General features: G+C 36.6%; 1 protein-coding gene across 4 annotated transcripts in view; it reads right to left on the bottom strand.

Annotated features, from left to right (window-relative positions):
* Positions 1–11,510, bottom strand: part of LOC127831459 (carnosine synthase 1-like) — a 40,278-nt gene extending 28,768 nt beyond the window's left edge. Inside the window, exon 1 of one of the 4 annotated variants that reach the window (XM_052356446.1) lies at positions 11,092–11,510. The gene's annotated coding sequence lies outside the window, so the exon portion shown is untranslated. Of the gene's footprint in view, positions 1–7,677; positions 7,874–11,091 lie in introns of those variants that run through there. The other 3 variants (XM_052356444.1, XM_052356443.1, XM_052356445.1) reach the window with 3 other exon arrangements.
* Positions 11,511–14,363: the final 2,853 nt, after the last annotated feature.

Here is a 14,363-nt window from a genome sequence, read left to right as displayed (position 1 = left end):
TAAAAGACAATATACTGGTGAGGAAATTCCGGAGAATAGAATATTTGCTCAGTATCATAAGGATTATACAAAAGCAATGAAATCCTTTATTGTGAGTGACTTGTGCAAGAAGAAACCAACAATTCGCCTTGTGCTTGCGACAGTTGCTTTGGGAATGGGACTAGATGCCCCAAGTATATCAAGGGTAAATCACTGTAGACCACCTACCAGTTTGGAGGCCTACATGCAGTAAATAGGTTGAGCCGGAAGAAAAGGTCAATCTTCTGAAGCTATCTTGTAATACAATAATAATTACATATCAAAGGCTAGGAAGGGTATATCAGATTCCATAATACAGTACTGCCAAGATGACGTTAATTGTCTAAGATTGCTGCTGGTCAAACACTTTGGTTTCAGTGAAACACAATACTCAGGAAGCCCTAATGGATGTTTTTCAAATTGTAAAAATGTACACTTGAACAAGTGAGAACAAGTGAGATAATAGTCTAGGACTCATTTGAGTGAAGTGTGAAGAGTGAAAGAAACATCTGATAAAGACAAAACAAGTCTTAAAAATGTGTGTTCATTTACATCTAATAAAGACAAAACAAGTCTTTAAAATGTGTGTTCATTTACATCTGATAATGACAAAACAAGTCTTAAAAATGAGTGTCCATTTACATCTGACAAAGACAAAACAAGTCTATAAAATGTGTGTACATTTACATCTGATAAAGACAAAACAAGTCTTAAAAATGTGTGTTCATTTACACCTGATAAAGACAAAACAAGTCTTAAAAATGTGTGTTCATTTAAAGTGCTGTGCCTCCGAACACAAGTGACACTCGGATTTTTAAACTTTAAATGGGAGAAGCCGATATAAGCCGAACCTAGCTACAATGAGTCGGGTGGCGCCCGATGATACCCCTGCCACAGAGCAGCTAATATGAGTTATAACTCGGGGGACTAGGTGCCTGAGCTACTTTCAGCGATACAAATCTATAACATGTGTGTTCATTTATATCTGATATAGCCTATTTCCATCAACTGACTAAATAGACAGTTCTAAATAGTATTAATTAATCATGTATACTTCGAGAGCTAGACTTACTTATTTAAGACTATTACATTTTGAATTCTCATTACCATTTAGCCTAAAATATGTCAATAACAATGCCAAGTGTTACCGATTTGCGATACATGCATAATTATTACCAACAACAATTCAACAAATTTATACTTTAATTCCAGTAACAATGGAATTATAAATGGATGCATAATTACAATTCTAATTATAACTCGTCTCATCTATGGTTTTTATCATGAAACTGATAGTCATACTTATCATAATTTATGACATGCATACATATACCTGTTGCTATACATATCTTCCATAATTTTCTTGTTAAGAGTACTCGATTCCTTGAATCCCTACATATACACATTCGAACTTTACAGCCCTATAAATACTTGACTGTTTTGTGAAATCAAGTATCTAATTTCAACTATAATTGTACATGTATATGACAATTAAGCACCTTGACAACTGAATACAAATCCATTTTATAATCAATGATGTATAATATTAATTACAAGGACAAATATCAATTCACATGAATTGCAAAGATATCAATTTACTTGAATTGCAGACTGCCTTGTCTATTAATCATTCAACCTTATAAAACAATAATAAATATTGTTTGACAACACAGACAACTGACATCTGAAAAATGCATATCACTTACTCAACAAGTAATTATTCAAGAAAGATAACTCAACTATACAAACATAGAAGTTCACCATATTTACCACCCTTAATAAAACATGTTAAAACTAACTTAACTATAATTATTTAATGTGCAAAATCCTTTTTTATCTGATTTTTCACAATTTCTCCTTTTTATTAATGGTAAAAACATCTTAACTAGTGCTTATTTTGAAATAAAGTCAAGTTATAAGTAAGCAAAATTGTAAAGTCAATTTTCTATTTGAATTATAAAACAAGATGAATGCATATCTAGCTTCATGCTACATTGATATATGGAAAGAACTAAAGATATAGTTATAATAGAGTTGTCTTATGATATTTTTACATTTTCCATTTCCTTCTATAAACAATACATTTTTACTTTATTTTTACTAGTACCAGTTTGAACACAACATTGTGATCATGAATAATAAAAATATCAATATAAACAAACAGGAGGTAGTTAATATAAATTGCCGCCATAGAGTCTTTTGATGATTTTTGCTTTGGCAGACTCTCGGCTTTATTCTGAACGTGAATCATTTCAGCTGGGGGGGGGCACAGAAATTATCAAAAGGAGCTGGCAAGACTGCTCGAATAGCCAGTCATTTCTGTTGCCGGTCAGCTTTCTACATCTTGACCTGGTACGTCAATGCAAATGACCTGGATAACTACATGATCAGCATAATATTACGTCTAAAGAGTGTACAAGTAATGGGCAGATTTTTCTTAATCATGTGAATACCGTTTGAATGCACGAAATTTTGATATTTTCGACCAGCAGTTGGCGCAAATACGCTGGATAACGCTGGTATACAGTGGGAAGAATTCTAAGGCCGCCGCTTTCAAGTCCTCCCGCTTTCTTCCGTGACTTAAATAAACATCTCTGTGGCTATTTACACAAAGATCACATTCTGACGCCATCGTTGTTATTGTTTTTGTTGTTGTAAAATTCTTAGAATGGTATCACGTGGGCGGACTACTTTCAACCCGTATTTCTCCCGAGTCCGATTAAGATAATCTGCGAGGGGTACCGAATGTTTAACGGTCGTCACATGTCATTGACGTCGAGACAGTTTTAGTATAAATAGCGGGGTCAAACGTGAAAAACCCGGACAGTAGCGGATCCGTGGTCTAGTGGTAACACACTGGCTTCACAATCCAGAGATCGCTGGTTCGATCCCCCGCTGCACCAAACCTACTAACTCGTCTTTCGCATGAGACGTTAAACCGAGGTGCAGTGTACTAGGTGCTATACACCGGGCACTAAAAGACCCAGGGTCACCTCTGGAACGGGGTGTCTCCTGTATCATGCACTATCCCCCGTAACCAACTAACACGTCTTTCTGGGGGCGATGGCCATATGGGAGACAATCCCGGTGCACTCGATAAAAAATAATGAAAAAAAAAAAAAAAAAAAAAAAAAAAAAAAAAAAAAAAAAAGAAAAACCCGGACAACCGGGGTAAATCTGACCTACTCTGACTTAAAACAACTTTTATCTCCTGAAAGGTCACAGGGGCAGGTCGAACCTCAAAGACCTCGTGAAGAGGCCGGTAGGACCTGTAAATAAACTCTGATTTAAAAAAAAAGAAAAAAAAGACAAGTTCCACGGCAGGTCGGACCTCAAAGACCTCGTGAAGAGGCCGGTGGGACCTGTAAATAAACTCTGATTTTAAAAAAAAAGACAAGTTTCACGTAGCGGATCCGTGGTCTAGAAGTAACACACTGGCTTCACAATCCAGAGATCGCTGGTTCGATCCCCCGCTGCACCTACCTACTAACTCGTCTTTCGCATGAGACGTTAAACCGAGGTGCAGTGTACTAGGTACTATACACCGGGCACTAAAAGACCCAGGGTCACCTCTGGAACGGGGTGTCTCCTGTATCTTGCACTATCCCCCGTAACCAACTTACACGTCTTTCTGGGGGCGATGGCCATATGGGAGACAATCCCGGTGCACTCGATAAAAAATAATGAAGAAGAAACAAGTTTCACTTTCAAAAACATCTTAGTTTAGTTTAAACCTATTTATTTTAGCTCGATTGCATCGAAAGCCTTAGGCTTATATAAACGCTCTCGAGTCCGTTTCCTGGGCCTAGAACCAGTACTTGGTGTCTTTGGGGGAGATCTTAAAGGGGCCTTTTCACAGATTTTGGCATATTTTGAAGTTTGTCATTAAATGCTTTATATTGATAAATGTAAACATTGGATCTTAAAAGCTCTAGTAAAAAATCAGGAATAAATTTTTTTTTTTTAAAGTAGCCGGTACCAGGGCTCTAACCAGTGAACCCCGGAGTCCTGGAGTTAGTCTGAAGAGTAAAAACGCATTAGCCCTCTCGGCTATTCCGCCGGGCATACACAATTTAAGTATTTTATACCGTATATAAGCAATATTCGTAGTTACGTAAATTTAAACGACAACAGAACTCTCCAAATTATTCAATCGTTTCGCGTTGCAACGCTTTATAATTTTTAGGTTTTCAAATCGTCAAAAGATACATATAATGGCTTTATTGGACTATGGTAAGTGTTCAGTGATACTGTTTCCTCACAAATATCATAACTAACACGAAAATTTGCGAACCTGAAACAACTTTTTTCAATTTTGTCAATTTACCAAACCGTGAAAAGATCCCTTTAAACGGAGAAAGATCAAAATTGAAAAGATACTTTTACTACTTCAGATTAATATTAACATTTAAAAAGGGTTTGAAAAGTCGTGAGATGCAGGTACGAATATTTTATTATTGTTTGTATACGATCTCCCTTTAATGAAACCGTCTGGTCCTTATGAATTAAATCGTCCATAAATATTTTTAATCTATTATCTATGACTCCCGATGCAATTTTATAACAGTATTTAAAAGAGTAATTTTATGGCGCAAATTTTGTAATAAGCCTTGATTTATCACCCTTTGGAATACAGGTTATTATACCCTGAGTTTGTCACAAACTTTGTGATATAGATACATTTCCACAATTTAATTTATGGATCTGACAACAAAGGTACCTTTTTTTCACAGAACATTTTATAACAACAGCACTGCATAACAGGTTCCAACGCTCGGCTGTGCGTGCAGTTTTGAATAAATGAAAGCTTGTCCGAATTTTTTTAAAAAATTTAAAGGTCACAGTGACCTTGCCCTATGACCTAGTGACCCCAAAATGGGTGTGGCATGTAGAACTCATCAAGATGCATCTACATATGAAGTTTCAAAGTTGCAGGTGGAAGCACTTAGATTGAAGAGGTTAAGGTTTTAGCACGACGTGGACGTCGGACGGCGAGCTGGCTATGACAATACCTAGGATCTAGGATTTAGTCCGAAAACAGCCGAGCTAAGCCTAAAATTCAGCATTGAAGCCAGACCTTCCTGGGCTTTTATTATTTAACATATTTTTTTAAACTGTTGAAGCTTCATATTAAGTTGATATCTTCAACTGAAATGGCCTCTGCCTGGGTTAAGTTTGGACAATTGATTCCGTTTACATAAGTTATTAAAGTTTTCAATATTAATTGTTTGCTGATAAGAGACTGATAATAAGATGCTATAGTATTAAGTATACCGGTACATGTTTGGTCCGGTATTTCCCTATTATCTTCATTTTTATCCACACGCTTTTTTAAAAGCGTGGTGATATTGTGGTTATCTCCTTCCGTCTGTCAGTCCGTCTGTCTGTCCTGGCCACTATCTCCTCCTACACTATAAGCACTAGAATCTTGAAAGTTACACACATGGTAGCTATCAGCATATGTGCGACCCTGCACTATTTGGAATTTTGATCTGACCCCTGGGTCAAAAGTAATAGGGGTTGGGGTGGGGCCGGGTTAGAGATTTTCACTCATTTTTATGCCCCCAGTATGGTGCATTGGCGATAACTTTTGCAATATTTAAGATAGCAACTTGATATTTGGCATGCATGAGTATCTCATGGAGCTGCACATTTGAGTGGTGAAAGGTTAGGGTTAAGGTAAAAAAAAACAATACCAAGGGAAGTAATAAGCTTTTAAGGGAGGAAAGTAATGAATCTGCCTAATTTTTTTTTTTTAATAAATCAAAGCGGCGAAGGAGGGGGCATTGTGTTTCTGACAAACACATCTCTTGTTTTATAATATTTTACATTAACTTCTTCATTTCTACACCAATTCACTTCCAATTGATACTGAACATCTCTTATGACAATACGGCCAATCTCAACTATGAATGGCCCAGTGCTCCAGCTAGACCTAAATTGAAGGGCGCCCCGTCCTGCCCTCCCGAACTTCCGCCCTGCCCCTCCTAGGCCCTCCCCCTGCCCTAAAAAACAAAAAAAAAAAAACATTTTTTTTACATATGATGAACAATAAATCTCTTATTTTAATACCCGGTACATTGTTATTAACTTATTCCTGATTGTAGACATTATATTTTTATTGTTTAATAATAATTGAAAAATATATTCTAACAATTATAAATAACATATAAATTTAATATGCAAGAGGAAGCATTTCAGAAACGCCGCGGGCTCGAAAGTGCCCTTTTGACAAAATACTGCGTCCAAAGTGCCCTTTTGACAAAAAAGCCCCCCCCCCTGCCATTTTCAAATCCTAGCTGGAGAACTGCATGGCCCCATTACCAACCCTGGGGTGACCCCTAGATCAAACATGCGGTGTAGGGATACGCGTCGTCCTCTGCAGCGCCATTTCTAGTTAGTTTTTATATAGTTTTGCTATTGCATTGTTTTCTTCTTGGCTGCACACATATTATGATGGCTTTTCACCTTGTAAAGTCTACTGATCTTTGGATCCGATCTGATCATACATCCTTTTAATAGTGTGCTCTGAATATTTTTTATTTTAGAATATCTTTAACATTTCTCGAGAATAGACTTAGTAAATGATCCAAAACAATAAACATGGACATATTAAAAAGCAAAGATAACATAGTAAAACTAAAACTAAATATTTTATGTAGCATTGAAAATGCTTTGTGGATATCCAGCTTTAAATACACTGTATTATACTGACTATACGATGCTGTCCGGTAATCTTGCGCAGTTAAGGATCAATTGGTTTAAAAACATATTCTTTTATAAATTTGCAACAAAATATCTAAATTTATTATGAAAATAATAAGTTCATGTGCTTATAAACACAAAAATATCTAATTAATTCAGTGAAGAACTGTCCAATTTGATTTCAAAACAAACATGACTCACCTCATTTTCAAACTATCACAGTGTCCGGTAATCTTGCGCACTTTGTATAATGACCTCGTTTAGGCAAAATTTCCAAAATTGTAGACATATGGTGTCCAATTATTGACAAAAAACATTCCAGAAAAATATTTTTAAAATCAGTTTGTAAAACCATTGAAATTAAATGTGGATTTCTAGTGCAGTTTTTGTTCACTACAAATCAATAAATAATATAGTCACTAATAATAGTGTACAATTAATAAAAAAGTACGGGTATGCGTGAAAAAAATGCATAACAGGTTTGATACCACGATCATGCTTTCATAGTTTACAGAAAATATCAAAACTAGGCCATTGCGCATGCGGAGATCATACCAAATAGGTTTGACAGAATGGCGGGAAATGATGACTATGTCGTCTGATGCGATATATTTTCATGGCAAAAAATACCAAAACTGATCGGATATTGTGCAATGGAATGCTAAGTTACACGCTGGATTTATGAATTCATAATTTAAAGTATGAAAATGCTAAAGACTGCAGGGAATTTGTGATTCATTTTGAATTTTTTGTAAGAAGGCCAGTGTTAACGATGTATAGGGATGACGCAATCGGTGTCTAAATGTAATGATCGAATTTAATTTTGCATGGAATACGTAACTTTTAAATCCGTTTATTCTTTATAATGTGAAATTCCATCTTTCATCACTAAAGAAAACCATACGTCGTCTGCGAGATTCCCAAATGCGAAGTGCGCAAGATTACCAGACATACTCGGTTCATGCTAAAAATTCATATTCTCATCATCTTACAATTTATCAACTCTGTATTGTACAAAGACGTGTAAATACCTTTAGTGGATATATCAATTCTCCGTTTTAATTGTTTTCCGGTGACTTTTCAATTTCGTCAATGTGTCTATTCATGGCAATATTTCATCTAGGGGAAGAAACTCTGAGAGTATTACCGGTAAATGTCAATGTGTCAACGCTCTTTGAGATAATAACGTAGTGACGTCACCATCTATGTATAGAATGGGTAAATGTAACTCTGAGAAGGTTACAGAATACCAATATATATACGATATCAAATGTTACACACTAAGATAATTTATGTACTATTGTATAATAAACACAGATGTTTTTTAAATAACTATGAGAAATTCTTAATATTTCTATATATAAATGTGGTTGTATGATATTTGGTGGTTGATAAGCATGTGGTGTGTGCGTGCGTGTGCGTGCTCGCGTGCGTGTATGGGATGTAGGTGAGGATGTGTCGGTGTATGCGTGCCTGCTTCCATGCGTGCGTTCATGTGTGCGTGCGTGTTTTGAACAGCTACACATATTACAGTTGATGAAATAGTTGCAAGACATAATTTCTTTGGGTACACAATATCCGGGACCCGAGTAATTGACACTGTTCAAAGGTTTACGTTCTGTTGGCCGGTCTTGGGTTGCTGTCCATCTGACACTGCGGGCGTAAGTTGTACCGGGTGTCACCTGGTTTTTGTTTGGCCATGGCTTTGTCAGCCAAAGTTTGTTGGTGTCAGATGACACTAGCTCGTTGCGCTCATGTCCTCTGTAACGCACGAAAAGCTTTCCGGGACCAGACATTCTCCACTAACTCAGGTTCCATCAGACGTAATGATGCTAAAACTTCTGCATTTGGTTTTGTTATGTCTTCGTTTATTTATAAAGTATCATAATCTTGATTTTTGTTTGCCGCCTGTCACATTTTATAATGACTGGTCGGCTTTTATCTGATATATCCCAAATCGATGGGCAACGTCAACATTCGTACTTCCCAATTAAAGGCCAAGCTTTTGACTCAACAGTATCACCGTTTCTTCGGCCACACAGTAATTGATGTTTCTTTCTCATTGTTATTTGAGAGGCCAGAAATCGAGATTCTATTTCTTCATCCGTATTGTTCCAGATCGTTGAGACTGGAACTTTGACAATACTCTGTTTCACATTGCTTTAATTTAAGGGCATCTATCTTATCTATCTAAGATTTGACAAATATCGTACCCCACCCGCTCGAAAATAAAGCGGAGGGAATAGTAAGCTTAAACTATGATTTAAAGCACGTTGGTTAAAGAACTAAATTTCATAACTTGACTTTCTTCCAATAGTCGATCCGTATTGAAACATTCACATTCACTCAGATCACTCGCGATTATTTTTGTTTCATATATTTTATTTGCGATGCATGGATTAAAAATGGCGGACGGTTAAGGCGCACTTTTTAAAGCAGCGTAAAATTTGAGATAAATTGCTAAAATCTACCTATATTTGTGAATAAACTTTGTGAAATTAATTCAATGTAACATATATATGATTGTGATCTTAAATTTACAAAAATCTGTGAAAAGGATGAATTGAAATATGGACTTTAATGTGTCAACAATGAATCGCTACGAGATTTTCCAAGAGCGAGATAGTGAGCAAAAAGTGAATAAAGGTACTGTGATTTCCAGAAATGACTTTATAAACAGCCCTTTAGAGCGCAAACTAGTGCATTTGTTTGATGAATTAAGATTCAGTAGAGAAGAACAAGTGAACTGTAGCAGAAATGTTCATGGCTTGCATCAAACAATTAGTGCTGTTAGTGAAAAGGTAGGCCAAGTGATCAACGTAACAAATTATCAAACTGATTTCCTGAAAACTCTGGCTTACAAATCAATAGACATGGAAGCGCGATCTAGACGAAATAATTTCATATTTAGGGGGTTTATTGAAAACTATAACGAGCATTGTGCAAATATTCTCATAGAGTTTTTGCGTGACAAATTAGACATTAACCCTAATATGTTATTCATAGAGCGTCAGGGGTTTTTTTTACTAAGAAAGTGACGCCGATATTCCCCTACCAGAATTTTTCCCCTAAAACTACCATTTCCCCTCCAAAAATATAATTTTTCACCAAAATATTATATTTTACCCTCAAAGAAATGTTTTTTTTTTTCTTTTGGGAAGTCGACACTTATCCAATTTGTACCATGTACAACAATCTCGCTCTCTCTCTCCCGACGAACACTCAAATCTGGGAATCCCAGTGATTCTATATATAGCTCTTAAATTACGTCATGGAAACCGGGCAACTAATCGTATTAATCATGTGACTATTTTACTGGATTCCGGTCTTGCGCGAGAAGGGTGTTTTGTCAATTAATTACCGGAAACCAGTCGAATTTTCATCCGGGTTATGTGAAAGCCAGATATAAACGTTAACACAGAAAAAAGTCTCACAATTGGCGTTCATACAGGAAAAAAATAAAACGTTCGGACTCGGAAAATATTAATTGCGTTGACACATTTTTTAAGAATGAATCATCAAAAACCGTTGAAACCCAGCAGGATTCGGAGGTACATGTAATCAACATCGATTAATACTGTCGGATTATTGTGATAATGAAAGTAGACAATCGGCAGCTGCCGCACCTTTCCCTTCCAATACTGTAGCAAGTCTAGATCGTCAACCCATTCATCATGAAATTGAAATCACAATATTGACATCGTTCCCCGGCCCCAGTTGAAAACATTTCCCATTATTAGATCTACCCCTGCAACTTTTTTAGGACTTTGACTTTAATATCATACTTGTTCATGTGTTTAAGAACAAAAAGGTCAGAGACATGCCTCTTTTTCTAAAAAAAAAACCTAAAGTCTGTAGGCGAGTTATAGACATTGAAATGAACAGTTTTTATTTTTTCCCCAAATATGTCTCTTTCGCGCTCGATTTTCCCCTTTTACCCAGCGTCCAGCGTCTTCCCCTTTTTCTAAAAAAAAACCCTGAGCGTGCGCACAGGCTAGGTGCTAGAAACCGTAACCAACAACACCAGAAAATGCCCATCATAGCAAAGTTTCGTGATTCTGTAACAATGAGTTTATCCTGAGTAGGGCTGCGGCGCTTAGGAGCACACCTTTCTCAATAGATTTCGATCTTCCTAAAGAAATACAGACCGCGCGATCACGTATATGGCCCTTGTACAAACAGGCGAAAGCAGATTACCCATGGGCGAAAGTCCAAATAGTATACCCAGCAAATCTCCTAGTTAATGGAAAACTGCTCAGAGACAAACTACCGGACTGGGGTAGGTTGATGTCCCAAAACAGATTGGCAAATCTCGATCGCTTAAGCAACATAAAATCTGCTGATCGCATGAATGAAAATGTCACTTACCAGTCTTGTTCAGCAGCAGACTTACACCCACAGCAGTTGTTTGATGAACACATGGAAGTTCAATCTAGCGGTTTAGTCTTGGGGCCTAACGCACTTGATCAACATTGCAGGGTATCACATGGCGAACAGCAAACAGCACAGCCCCGCGTTGAAAACCAATTGCCGATCCACCAAGGTTCAAATTCGTCATATAATGTCTCGGAAGGTAATGATTGTCTATCAACCCAGAACAATTCTATCGTGAAATCTCAACCGTACGCGCAGAGTAACGCTGCTCTCGATCTGAGCCTCTCTGGCACACAGTTGAATAGACATAATGCAACAGTATGCAATGCCAACAAAGTCCCAACGGAATATCCGTCACTGGAGAGCACGTTTCGAATACAAACAACGGAGCCATCGATGCCACTGAACGTTCATCCCGCTGCACAACATACAAGAGAACTTCCGGTACCACAAAATGCATGCTCTGATCTGTTTTCATCACACAATGAGGAACATCCGGTAACACAAACACCCGCTGCACCTCAAGCGCATTTATCGGCAGCCGATACTCGGGCTACAAATCCAGTTCTAATATCTAAAACACAGATCAACACAGTCAGAATAATAATTATGTTGTGCCACCGATTTTTCGGCGTAAGCTGAATTAAGCCAGCTTTTCACCTCTCCTGACCTTTGTAAGTGTCCAATAAAATTCAAATAAAATTTCCCGCGGCTAGGTACGAATGAATACACTTCATTTATTCCATTGGCTGATTTGAGTATTCCACCAGAACATTGGAAACATATCCGCGTCTTTGTAACACTGTTTTACTGCATGAAACAATTTTATTTCTAATGAAAAGGTTTAATAGATAGAACAGTTTTACACTCAATTCTCGACATAAATACAGTTTGTGCGTACACCGTTTATTTTCAGAGAATTACCAGCGCAACGCGTTTATATTTAAAGGCTATGTTCTCATATTTAGTACTTACTTCCATATTCTTGTCAACATGTTAACATGTAAAAGTATAAAGAGCAGTGGAAGCGAGGCCTCACTTTAATACATTGCATTTCAACCCGGGTCAATTCGCGGCCAGTGTATGAATGTCAGAGTTTATATACAGGTCATCTCCGGAGTTCGCGGCCAGTAAAATAATAGTTATATAATAAATACGCTATCCGTGAAATAGGTGACCTGGAATTTTCTTTAGACCAGAAATATGTAGATTCTTAATGTGTTTTCAACAAAACAATGATAAATATTATTTTTTATTAATTTAACAATAATTATTCCACCATATTGACCAATGTATTAAGCATGAGCGCGATGATTATCGATACTGATAATAATCGAATCAAACCACTAAAACAGGTTTGTTCGAAGAACGCGCCTATAAATACGGATACTTCTCGTGTGGCCGGTTGACTCGTATGTTTTAATTTCACTTCCATTCTTCTTTTGGTTTTCTGTTTTGTATCTATAGGTTTATGACCAGCAATATGTAAAAATGTAAAATAAGCCGCGAAAACTCCGCGTAACATCCCGTACTGCGTGTGATGCAGCTAAGAACTGCACAGAAAAAAGACATTCGCTATCCTTGATCTCATTCATTGAACTATCAACGCCGTATATCTTTTTTTAAAGATATTTCTTGTTTAAACTACACTCTTGCCAAGTGACAATCAACTTACATGCACTACAGAATGTGATATTCCTAAACAACCGTTTGTGTGTAATAACACAGAAACTAGTGCTACTAGCAGCTTAAAATCCCGTGGAAGACCAGCTTTACGCGGTTCAGGTGCCTCAGTTAGAGCGGATCGAAGATCGCTTTCATCGAAACCCTACAGCCGAGACATAAGTGCCTCACCGTGTACACCTCGAAAAAACACGGATGCTATAAATAAAACTGGGAAAACCGGGAAACCAGAAAAAGATGACACCGGGTTTATCCCGCCAGCTATAAATAGACTTATAAACTAGAACGACGAGGAAAAAGCTACGCTTCGGTGCGTTGTTCTTAATGTACAGGGTTGAATTAAAAACAGTTTTTGAAAATAATGATGTTGTACTTTTAACAGAAACTTGGACAAATATAAACTCTGATTTACATGTTGATAACTTTGAGTACTATGTTTTGAACAGAATAGAAAATAAGAAGGGCAGTAAACGTTCTTCAGATGGTATTGTCATTTATCTACGAAATAAATGTGTATGTGATGAGACACTAAATTTTACAAGCCAGGATGACATTATATGCATAAAAATCTCAAAGGACACATTGATGTTAGATAAAGATCTATATTTTTGTTTATGTTATGTTGTACCAGATGATAGAAGTCGCCAAACAATGATCGATAACAATATTTGTAATAGACTGACAACTTTTATTACAGAAATTGATGCGAAATGTCGAAGCAATTGTTATATTTTACTTGCTGGAGACTTTAACTCACGCACATCTGACTCGCCAGATTATGTAGTAGACGATTCAAATAACTCGAATCTAGATTTTTTATCTGACGATTATATTGCCGACGTAGAAATTAAACGTTATACACAAGATAAAGGTCGCATTAATAACAACGGGTATCAATTATTGGATTTATGTACATCTTCAGGATTACGTATAGTTAACGGTCGAATGGGTGCCGATAAATATATTGGTAAATGTACATTTGTTGGGCATAGGGGCTCAAGCTTAGTTGATTATGTTATTTGTTCACCGGACTTATTCCCGGCTATTAATTACTTTCATGTCAACGAACCAAACATACTAAGTGATCACTGTTCAATTAATTTTGGGATTAACATGTACCGAGATGAATCGATTTCAGATGACAATAATTTAAACCGCAGTACTGGTGGTAAAGATTATGTATACAAAAGGGACTATCGGAAAAAAACTTGTTTTGAAAATAGCATATCATCACTCCCTGTACGCAATCAGCTGGAACACATTTGCCGTTCATTATCATGCGCTGTAAATCCAGAGGGCATAACCACATGTATTAGTGAATTTAAGCTGTGTATGGATAACGTTATGTCTCCCTTGTTTAAGCGAAATCTTAATATTGCCAAACCAAGTAAAACATCTGATAAAAATCATACATTAAATAATAAATGGTTAAACGAAGAATGTTTTATAAAAAGGGATACGTTTTATCATATGCTAAATATTTACCGTACAAATAAATCGGATACAAATAGAGTAAATATGGTTACAGCAACATGTTTACGTAAATGTAGGTATGAATATGATAAAAAGAAAACAACCGAATT

Source organism: Dreissena polymorpha, chromosome 5, assembly GCF_020536995.1.
Source record: "Dreissena polymorpha isolate Duluth1 chromosome 5, UMN_Dpol_1.0, whole genome shotgun sequence".
NCBI lineage: Eukaryota > Metazoa > Mollusca > Bivalvia > Myida > Dreissenidae > Dreissena > Dreissena polymorpha.
Note: the sequence above shows the minus strand (reverse complement) of the source record. Positions and strands in the feature narration are given on the sequence as shown.